The following is a 10,684-nucleotide window of genomic DNA, read 5'->3' on the forward strand; positions in this document are numbered from 1 at the left end:
CCAAAGTTAATATTTATCTGCCACTGGCAAAATGTATTTTCTTTGAATGTGGGTTTCAATGCTGTTTCAGTGAATGTGAGTTTTCAAGGGCAGAAAAGTTTTAATGCTAAGTCTGTTTCATTGTGAGACTGCATTGCTTTGTTTAGCAGATATGATATCTATTAGTGTTTGTGCTGTAAAATGCAAAATAAAACTTTTAAATGAAGTCCAAAGCATCGCAGAAGTAAAGCAGTATGCACATTAGTGTTTATAGTAAATGGGGTGAAATAGCTAAGTAATGGTTCATTGGAATGGCTGTAGGGGGCGAAGCTCCATTCAACCATGATTTTGTGAGGGGGAAGGGCAGCAAACTCAAAGACAGCCCTCTATACCTCTCAGCTGTCCAAGTTATTTGCAGAATGAACATATTTTTGCTTCTTATTTTTGCATGTTTTTGAAATTTATGTTCCTCATAAAATGTGTGGTTTTCTGTCAAATCATTTAGGAATAAAGTCACTAAATAATGACAGACACTGAGTTTAACAGACTTCATAACCTTCAGAAAAATGCATGCTAAAGCAAGACCTGTTATTCTATCAACTGTCTCGGTTTATACAAGAGCAATTTTTAGTACTGTTTATATGTTCTCCCAATATATTTGGCCTTGTCCAGATTTCCTGCATTAACAGGTTGAGAGGTACGTGCAAATAAATTACTTTATAGAATTAGGCATATCCAAACCTCTCAACTGTCCCAGATTTTGGCTCAAAATGTTGATCTTCTCCTAATAATCCCTCTGCAATATGGCAATTTTGTAAGAAAACATGGAGGGTTTACAATTAATAAATAACTGCAATAATCAGTTATAGATTACTTTTATTTCAGAAGTGCGTGTAGATTATTTTATTTTGTCAGCTGCTCAAGTTAGCAGTACTAATATTAAAAAGTGTCCCTTCTTTGACAGGTTCCCAGCTGTATTGTGTGTCTATTTTATATTTTTGCATCACATTTTTGGTCCATTTTTCATAAAATGGTGTTTTTTTGGCAAATTAGTGGAAAATCATTAAAGACTGAAGTTAGAAAATAATGACAGACATTTCAGTTTCAGATTTCATACCCTTCAGAAAATTCATACTAATGCAAGACCTACTATTCTATTATCTTTCTAAGTTTATAAGAGCAATATTTAAAAATTGTCTTTATTTTTGGGCCTTTGTCCTACTTCTATGTATGGCTTTGTCCAGATGTCTTGCTCTGAGGTTGAGAGGTATGACAAATGTGTCAGGGCCATCGCAGTCAGCCAGAGACATTTCAAATTGTGACAAACTTGTTGCACTCCACTCCCCCATGTAGTGACTCTGGAGGTGTCCAAGGAAGGCAAGGAGCAGTTATGCAGTGTAAATGTGCAGACTATCCCGCCATCCAAAGTAGACACAAGTACTACAGTGGCTTTTCATCTGTCCTTGATTTTGCAGAATGTTATGGTTTCTGTCATATTTTTATATTGTTGATTTATGCTTATTATTATTCAGAAAGTGCCTGTTGCTCTGTGTTTAAGTAGCAATGCTTTAATGACCATCAAGTAAGCTTGTCTGAGATTGTAAGATGCAAGTAAGTTTTAATAAGCATACTGTTAAAGAATTGCCAATATTGAAAGCCTTTCTGTTGTTGCCATGCAGAGAGTACTTACATAACTAGATAACGTATAAGCCTTGGGTACTGAAATGCATATGACAGTATTTGTAATAAAGGACAGGATTACATTATTTTAAGAACCTCATTACAGGCTTTACCTGCAAACTAAACAAAATGCTAATCTATCATGTGTGGTCCATATCCTGTGCAGTAATCCTTTAAGCAATGTATGTCGAGCTTGTTTCTTGTTTGATTTTCATTTTTAACTTTATCATGTTTTCCCCATGAAACAAGTAGATAGTTGTTGTCAGGCAGCAGGTCTTTTTTGGATAAGAAACATTTTTTATAAGTGGGGGTATCACAGAGATTACTACTTTCAGCATGTTACTTGGTACTTTAATAAAGCTGAATATAAATTATAATTAGAACTGGAGTGCAAGGAGAAGTGGTTTGAGTTGAGTGCTGCTTGTTTTTCTTATACTTGATTTTGACTGGCATTCCAGTAATGTATTTAAAAAGTAATTTATTGTTTCATGCCTCACAACCTTTTTGTTTCCATCTAGATATTAAGTAAGCTGTCATGCAGCCAATGGATTGAAATATTTGTTTTCTTCTACATTTCATTTTGTCTTGATTGGACTCTCATAATGATGGTTTGGCACCCAGGGCAGTGTATTTAATTAAAGTTACAGTTTTTGTGGTTTTCAGCATAGCTCCTCCCCTTTCTAGTTGGCTACACCTATTCCCATTGACCCCACCCATTCAGCTGTCTCCTGCAGCCCCCCTTTAATTTGAAGTCACCAGCTGCGACTGCCTTCTGGTGGTACCAGATGTGGCAATTCTGCCAGGGGCATGATGACCAGCAGCCCTCCAATGAGCACCCCTGTACATCTGCCTATGTGGTACCCTGCCGGACATCCAGCTATGGCTGCTGTGTGCAGACACACATGCCATAGATACCACAATGTCCTGTCCCATGTCACCATCCACCAACTGTCCCTCTGCTATGGCCACTGGTGATGGGGTATGTATAAGCATTGTGACTGTTTGTGCAGGGATGGGGTGGATAACAGCAGGATGTCAAATGATGGTGCAGCTTCAGCCTCTGACAACCCCGCCTGTGCCTCAACACAGCTATCATCATTTTCAGTGTCGGTATGGATACCATCAGATTGCCTGCAGGAGGGACCCTGACCCACCTCGCCACATGTGAAGGGAAAACAAGAAATGCACTTTAAGACCTGTACATCATTGCTTAACAGTATATATACACACACACACACACACACACACACACACACACACACACACACACACACACACACACACACAGACACACACACACACTGATATTTCACCATCTCCATACTACTTACCTGTCCCTGAGTTTACAGAGTATACCCTAGTTTATTCTCTTAAGTTCCCCATCCTGCATCAGTCTTGAATAATTACAGTCAATAATAGCAATCATTAATGTATCATTCTTCTAGTTGCCTAGAAAAGTGATCACAAAACATGACCTGTTACTCCATTACCTCTTTGACTTGATTGGAGTTGTTTCTTCAAAGACTCCCTGATGTCATCCAGTGTTCACCCTGGGCTTGTCCAGACACCTTGAGCATGGCCCCCATATGTAATGGGCTACTACAGTCACTCAATAATGTCACGCAGTGTAGTGTCATACGTAACTATTGTTCAGTAGATGCAAGATCTGTTGCTCTATTAAATTTTTATGTGGACTACAGTAATATTTGGAATCACTCTCTGGTGTTGTCTTGTAATTTCCCAATGCATCTGTAGTGCTGCATACGTGGGTATTCTTTCACCTTTTTGCTGATTGCAATTAAAACAGTATCCCTGGTGTCTAGGTTCCCTCCCAATGCATGTTTCATGCTACAGACGTTATTATACTATCAGATGTCCTAAGATTAGATGTCAGAAAAGTATTCCTGGTGTCTCATGTGTCTGTCCATGCCCATGTACTGCATGATTTCAAAGGGAAGTTGAGAGGTATGAACAACCCCACACTCACACAAGCGCATACATGGACACACACACAAACGCACACACACACACATACACACACACACACACACACACACACACACACACACACACACACACACACACACACACACACACACACACACACACACACACACACACACACACACACACACACACATCCTACATACATCAACCCCCCATTCCACCAGATTGCACTTACAGACAAAATAACCCCCCTACACACACACACACACACACACACACACACACACACACACACACACACACACACACACACACACTTACAGGTGAGGTTGCACAGAGATATTACACACAGACCTCCCATTCCCCATCTGTCAGCATGCATGACATATGGCACTCAACAGCAAGCAGTGCAGCTATAGTCAATCCCTGCTAGCAACATTATACATCTTTGTGATTCATGGGTTGTGTTAGTAGGTGATGCCTCTTCCCCTGGAACACACTGCACCCATGTACACAGTATTGCTGTGCACCTGTTTGGCACCCTGGCATGCACTGTGCACCATACCTCACAGATCTACACACCATTGCTGAATGTGTATATGTGTGTCAGTTATGTTTGCTCTGCTGCTCACAGCCCCTGTGTGTTTGTCTGACACATATCTGAGACGATACATGGACAGATGTCATTTGTGAATGCCTGATGTCTGATTTACAGATCTCATCATCAGTGGTGCATGTATGGCCAATACAATACAATTACACTGACAACCTTCAAACTTTACCATGGCTATGGGGTGTGTTCACACCCTTATTGATATGACGCCCTCTTCCTTGATATGCCATGGGGCCACAACATTACATGAAACTGATATGTGACATATGACCTGTCCAATCAAATGCAGTGTCAAACAAATGTGTTAGTTGTGCAGATGCTGATTGAGATGCATACAATTTGTGGGTGCATATGTGTGCATGCCCTTATCATGATGGTGTGTTGCACCTACTGTTATGTGTACTACAGCAGGGGTATACTAGCATGGGCCATCTGTATTTGCCAGTATTTGGTCAGTGTGCCCTACAAATGTCTCCCAACTCTGCATGATTGCAAGGTCAACTCATATGCACATCCCTTGGAGGTCACACAGTGCCATAATTATTGCTGTGGAGTCAGGGTTATGTCTACCACAGTTCCTGACCTTGACAGTGTGCAGATACAGCCATTCATAGCGTCCTTTGGATCTCTGCTTCAGTGCACTGTCGTGTCATGATGACACCCCCTCCCCACCCTCAGCCTTTTTGCAGATGCTTGACAACTATGGCATATACATGTGTGTCATTTTGCAGTGTCCCAAACACTGGACACCATGTGTACCAGCCTAGTTCCTGCTAATGAATGGCAAACATACAGGTGCACTGGCAAGGTACAGATGGGGATGGTGGGCCTGAGGTGGGGTGAGGTGTTGGTTGTGCACCACATGTATCTTAATTGATACTGTCTGTAGGTTTTTAACATGGTCTTGGTACACCAGTACACTTTGCAACACATGCCTTTTGGGGGCCTTTGCTGTTATGTATACGCTACCTGTAGAGATGCCTGGCTGATGTTTCCTGTGGTACAACTGTCCCATCTGATTACCCTAACCCATGGGCCACAGTTATGCAGAGTCCAGGCAATTGCTGACACAGGTACTGCACAGCTAGTACTTTCTAGACATTCCTGCAACTCCCTCAGTGTTGTGGCATGTTACTAGGCAGAGTGCATGACCGGTTTGCAACATGTGATGTCATTTGTCATGGATGGCCATCTGTTTATTTTCTACATTAATCCTGTCCCATACATCCTTGTCACATACATGACTGTCTGCACTGTTCACCATGGTATATGCAATGGGGAGGTATGGCTACATGTCCGACTCCTGGGTGCTACCTGTTGGGTATGGGATCCATGCCATGGCATATAAGATGCATGCAAGGCATGGCTGCCTCTGTTGCAGGTAAGTGAGCACATTTGATGGCCAAACGTCTTGGACAGCAGACCATTTATTGGTGTGACATTGGAGACCTGTACTTGCTGGAAGGTCCATACTCATGAAGAACGCACAATGACAGTACCTCAAAAGCTGCTTCCACTATATTTTATCTGGAGTGTATGCACACATATGCTTCCAGTGTTTGTGATGTATTCCCCATATTTGCTGTCCTAACATAGGATTCCATATTACACATTCATTGCTCATGTTAGGATCACATTGTAGGTTGTAAGGGTTGTGGACTGCAGTATTGTGATATGCCATAGTGTCGATCTGTAACAGTTGCCATTGTAATAGTGGTATATACACTGTTGTAGCACTGTATAAGGGTGATGTTTCAGACATGTCCCTACTGTAGGCCATTTGTCCCACCATTATGTTCATCTCTGTGCAAACATCATGCAATGACAGGATGTTAGTTATATAAACAACGTTAGAATATAAATAAAAATGCTGGTTACTGCCACAGCACGCTTGCTTATAAACAGATAAATAGGTAAATAACTCAGGCAAGCGTCGACAGAGTGAGAAATAACATCCAATGTGTAAAAAATCCAAGCAATCCGGTCTTCTGAAACAGATAAATCAGTTTATTGCACAGATGAACCACGATAAGCGCTTTCACTAACTAGTAGCTTCTTCAGATCACAAACAAAAGGCACAATAGCCATGTGCTTTAAATATCTGCATGTTAATTAATCAACCAACTTTTAAAGCAGAAGCGCCATAAAGCAAAACTTAAAAACTAAATATATATAGACATAATATCATTGACATCTAAAATAGACAATAGTGTATACATATTCTATTGAAAATTAAAATTTAAAAATAACTTCATTCCATAAAGAATGTAAAAACATATTATAAGCAGCATACTATCAAGTAAAAAGGTATATGCAGCCTAATACAAAAATGCATGTGATAGTCATATTAGATAAAACCTTAATACATGCAAGTAGTAATGCAAGGCAACTTATAAACTAAGCAAGGTAGATGCCATCAGAAGCATGATAACTAACAATAAAAAATAGTCATATACAGATCGAGGGAACTATTATCAAACAAAGTGATACTTGTTATAATAAAGTCAGTACATGAATGTATATCTGCATCTATATAAAAATGTATATAAGTGTAGTGTCTAAATAAATAAATATATATATCTAGATATAAAATATGAGTGCATATGTACAAGAGTAGGTAAATTAATAAATAAATAAATAAATAGAAGAATAAATTATCTAGAAGTATACAGCTAAAAACCTTAACGAAACTGCAATGTGAAATGACTAGGTTACCCAGAAAAAATGTATATGTGCAAGTATCAGAATACATAAAAATCTAAAATCTAAAAAATATCAGAACTTAGTATGCCTACGCTTCATTTTTTCTGGGTAACCTAGTCATTTCACATTGCAGTTTCGTTGTTTTTAGCTCTATACTTCTAGATAATTTATTCTTCTATTTATTTATTTATTTATTAATTTACCTACTCTTGTACATATGCACTCATATTTTATATCTAGATATATATATTTATTTATTTAGACACTACACTTATATACATTTTTTATATAGATGCAGATATACATTCATGTACTGACTTTATTATAACAAGTATCACTTTGATAATAGTTCCCTCGATCTGTATATGACTATTTTTTATTGTCAGTTATCATGCTTCTGATGGCATCTACCTTGCTTAGTTTATAAGTTGCCTTGCATTACTACTTGCATGTACTAAGGTTTTATCTAATATGACTATCACATGCATTTTTGTATTAGGCTGCATATACCTTTTTACTTGATAGTATGCTGCTTATACTATGTTTTTACATTCTTTATGGAATGAAGTTATTTTTAAATTTTTAATTTTCAATAGAATATGTATACACTATTGTCTATTTTAGATGTCAATGATATTATGTCTATATATTTAGTTTTTAAGTTTTGCTTTATGGCGCTTCTGCTTTAAAAGTTGGTTGATTAATTAACATGCAGATATTTAAAGCACATGGCTATTGTGCCTTTTGTTTGTGATCTGAAGAAGCTACTAGTTAGTGAAAGCGCTTATCGTGGTTCATCTGTGCAATAAACTGATTTATCTGTTTCAGAAGACCGGATTGCTTGGATTTTTTACACATTGGATGTTATTTCTTACTCTGTCGACGCTTGCCTGAGTTATTTACCTATTTAGGATGTTAGTTATATTGCAGGAGCCTTACATACCCTTCAGATACACCATCATGGTGACCACTGTGATGCAGTGCAGTTAACAGCAACAATACATGAACATGTACAGCAAGCATTATGGGTAGGTCTGTTAAATGTGTGCATGGGATATGCCATGGCCATAACATGACCAGTGTATTGACAAACCTGAACAAACACCATACACACCAGCTACAGGCTGCTGCCCTGGAGGTATACCAGAGGGACCTACATAATTGTGTGAGAGATGTGATGTCAATAGGCACACCTGTGGCATTGGTACAGGGTGGGTGTAGCATTACAGTACATCAACCGTACAAACCCACAATACTATAGATTATGCACATCTGTTTATTACTACAATGCAGCAACAGACTATATATATTTCATCTTACATATGCATGATCTAACTCTACAGATGCAGATGGATATGCAACAGTGCTCTACTGATGTGCCCTGTGGCCTTACCTGCACGTTCCTCTGTCATTGTGTGGGTAGCACCCAGCTCCACTATGCTCTCCACCAGGTGCTGTGTTTGCGAGTGGGCAGGTACCCCGAGGTTGGAAAGGAGCTCCTCAACATGTGTCAGGGGGCCTGGATGGTATGACTCCCCATTGCAAGCTGGTCCCCCCTTAACCGCAGCAGCATGCCAACAGGCATGGCAGAGTAGATCAGTGCATCTATGTCGGACCTGGTCATAACTGTGGTTATGCAGGCCAACATCATGTACCCTGTGGACAAGATCATTCCACAGGGTGGTCCTCTCCTGCAGATCATGGACTGTATGGCCAAACAAGGTGTTGTAGTGCTGCACCAGGTATGTGATGATGACATCATTCTCCTCCACTGTGTACATAGGCAGGCATTCCCTGGGCATATTGCCTGAAAAACATAAAGAGGGAAACAGGTCTGAGGACCTCATACTGCAAGGTTATCATAGTTGTTAATACACATCTCTGCCCCCCCCCCAGCATATCTGCAGCAACAATATGATCACACAACTCAATGGATATGTCTACAGAAGACCTACCATTGGGACATATATCGTATTGCACAACTATTTTTGCTATGTGTTTGTAGTCATGTTCGATGCTGAAACATTATCATTGGTGGCCTGTTACGGACAATGTCACCTGCATGCCATTGTAAGGGCCACTTTGGTTCCATATATGCAAGTGTTCTGTTTGCTATGTGACTACTGCTCATCTGTTGTTTTGTGTTAATGGGGGTATCTATGCATGCTGTTAGACGTAATCTGGGAATGTGTGGACTATTACTACCCACATATGTTCTATAACAGTGACACAATAGTATGTTTAGGAAACAGTTGCCAACAGAACCACCTTTCCCACCTCATCTGGCCATGTTACCAGGCCACATCACATCTGGGACCCACCCTGGGGCCTCCTCATCTACTGGTCCTGCACTACCTTCAGGTGGAACCACCTCAGGGGATGGTGTTCACCCCCCCCCAGGGAGCACACACAGACAGGATCCTGTCACCCGAAGTCAGGTCCAGGGTCTGGTGCATAGGGAGCTCCACAGAGACTTGGTGGATGTGCTACAGCACCTTGAGGCCCTCAGTACATACTCACAGGGTCTGCATGCTCCTCCTGCTCAGCACCCAGCCCAGGCACCTTCAGGGCCGTGAAGATGATGTTGTGACTGCCCATGGGTGGGGACCTTGGTCCCATTGTTTCCATATGGGGGCTCATGGGCTTCCACATCCAGGACAACACTACCCATCCAGGGTGTTTACCCACCACATGTGTCATATATCACCCCTGTATGCTGTCTTGTCTGACTTCCAACCCAACCTACCTCCCCAAATATACCTACTATCCTTCCCCAAATTTCCAATCCCACATTCACAAACAAGGGAAATGTGTTCCCAACATGGGGTTTACACCTGACATAACCATCCATTTTGCACCCACTTACTGCTGTATATATTTATATATATATATATATATATATATATATATATATATGTGTGTGTGTGTGTGTGTGTGTGTGTGTGTGTGTATTGATATGTGTGATGCTCCCTCACACATATCGTGCAGCACTGTCATTCAATAGTAGGGGACATGTATTTATATAAATATGTGTGTGCTTCTATATATGTAGACATACAAGTATATATATATATATATATATATGTGTGTGTGTGTGTGTGTGTGTGTGTGTGTGTGTGTGTGTGTATAGATATATATTATGAGTTGTATATATATATATATATATATATATATATATATATATATATATATATATATATATATATATATATATATATATATATATACATACATATAGGTGTCTGTATATCTGTAGACATACATCTGTGTGTGTGTATATTATATATATATACACACATATTATATATAACCTATATATATATATATATATATATATATATATATATATATATATATATATATAATGCATTCAGACATCAGGTCCACACTCTCTAACTCTTCTTCCTGCACAGCTGCACTGTTCTGCCTTGCTACAGCACAGACAGGTGCCACATGTGGACACAGCCTAACATTACGGGGGTATATATAGGGACAGATTGCAGGTAAGCCTATTACACACCTATGGCATTTGCGCATGCTACATTACACATTAACATGACTGTCCTGCAAGTGGTGGGCTCTGAAACTCACATGTCCATAACAGCATTACTTCGACCACCAACTATTGGCCACACTAATATACATGTCTTGCAGTACACAACACACACTGTGATGGCTTACATCTTGTCAGTCAATGCTGATCTGCACAGTTGACAGGTATGGCCCACTGCCCACAGGGACAGGCACTATTGTCCATAGCAG

The sequence above is a fragment of the Protopterus annectens genome, chromosome 2.part0 (genome assembly GCF_019279795.1).
Source record: "Protopterus annectens isolate FY-2018-M chromosome 2.part0, PAN1.0, whole genome shotgun sequence".
Classification (NCBI taxonomy): Eukaryota; Metazoa; Chordata; order Ceratodontiformes; family Protopteridae; genus Protopterus; species Protopterus annectens.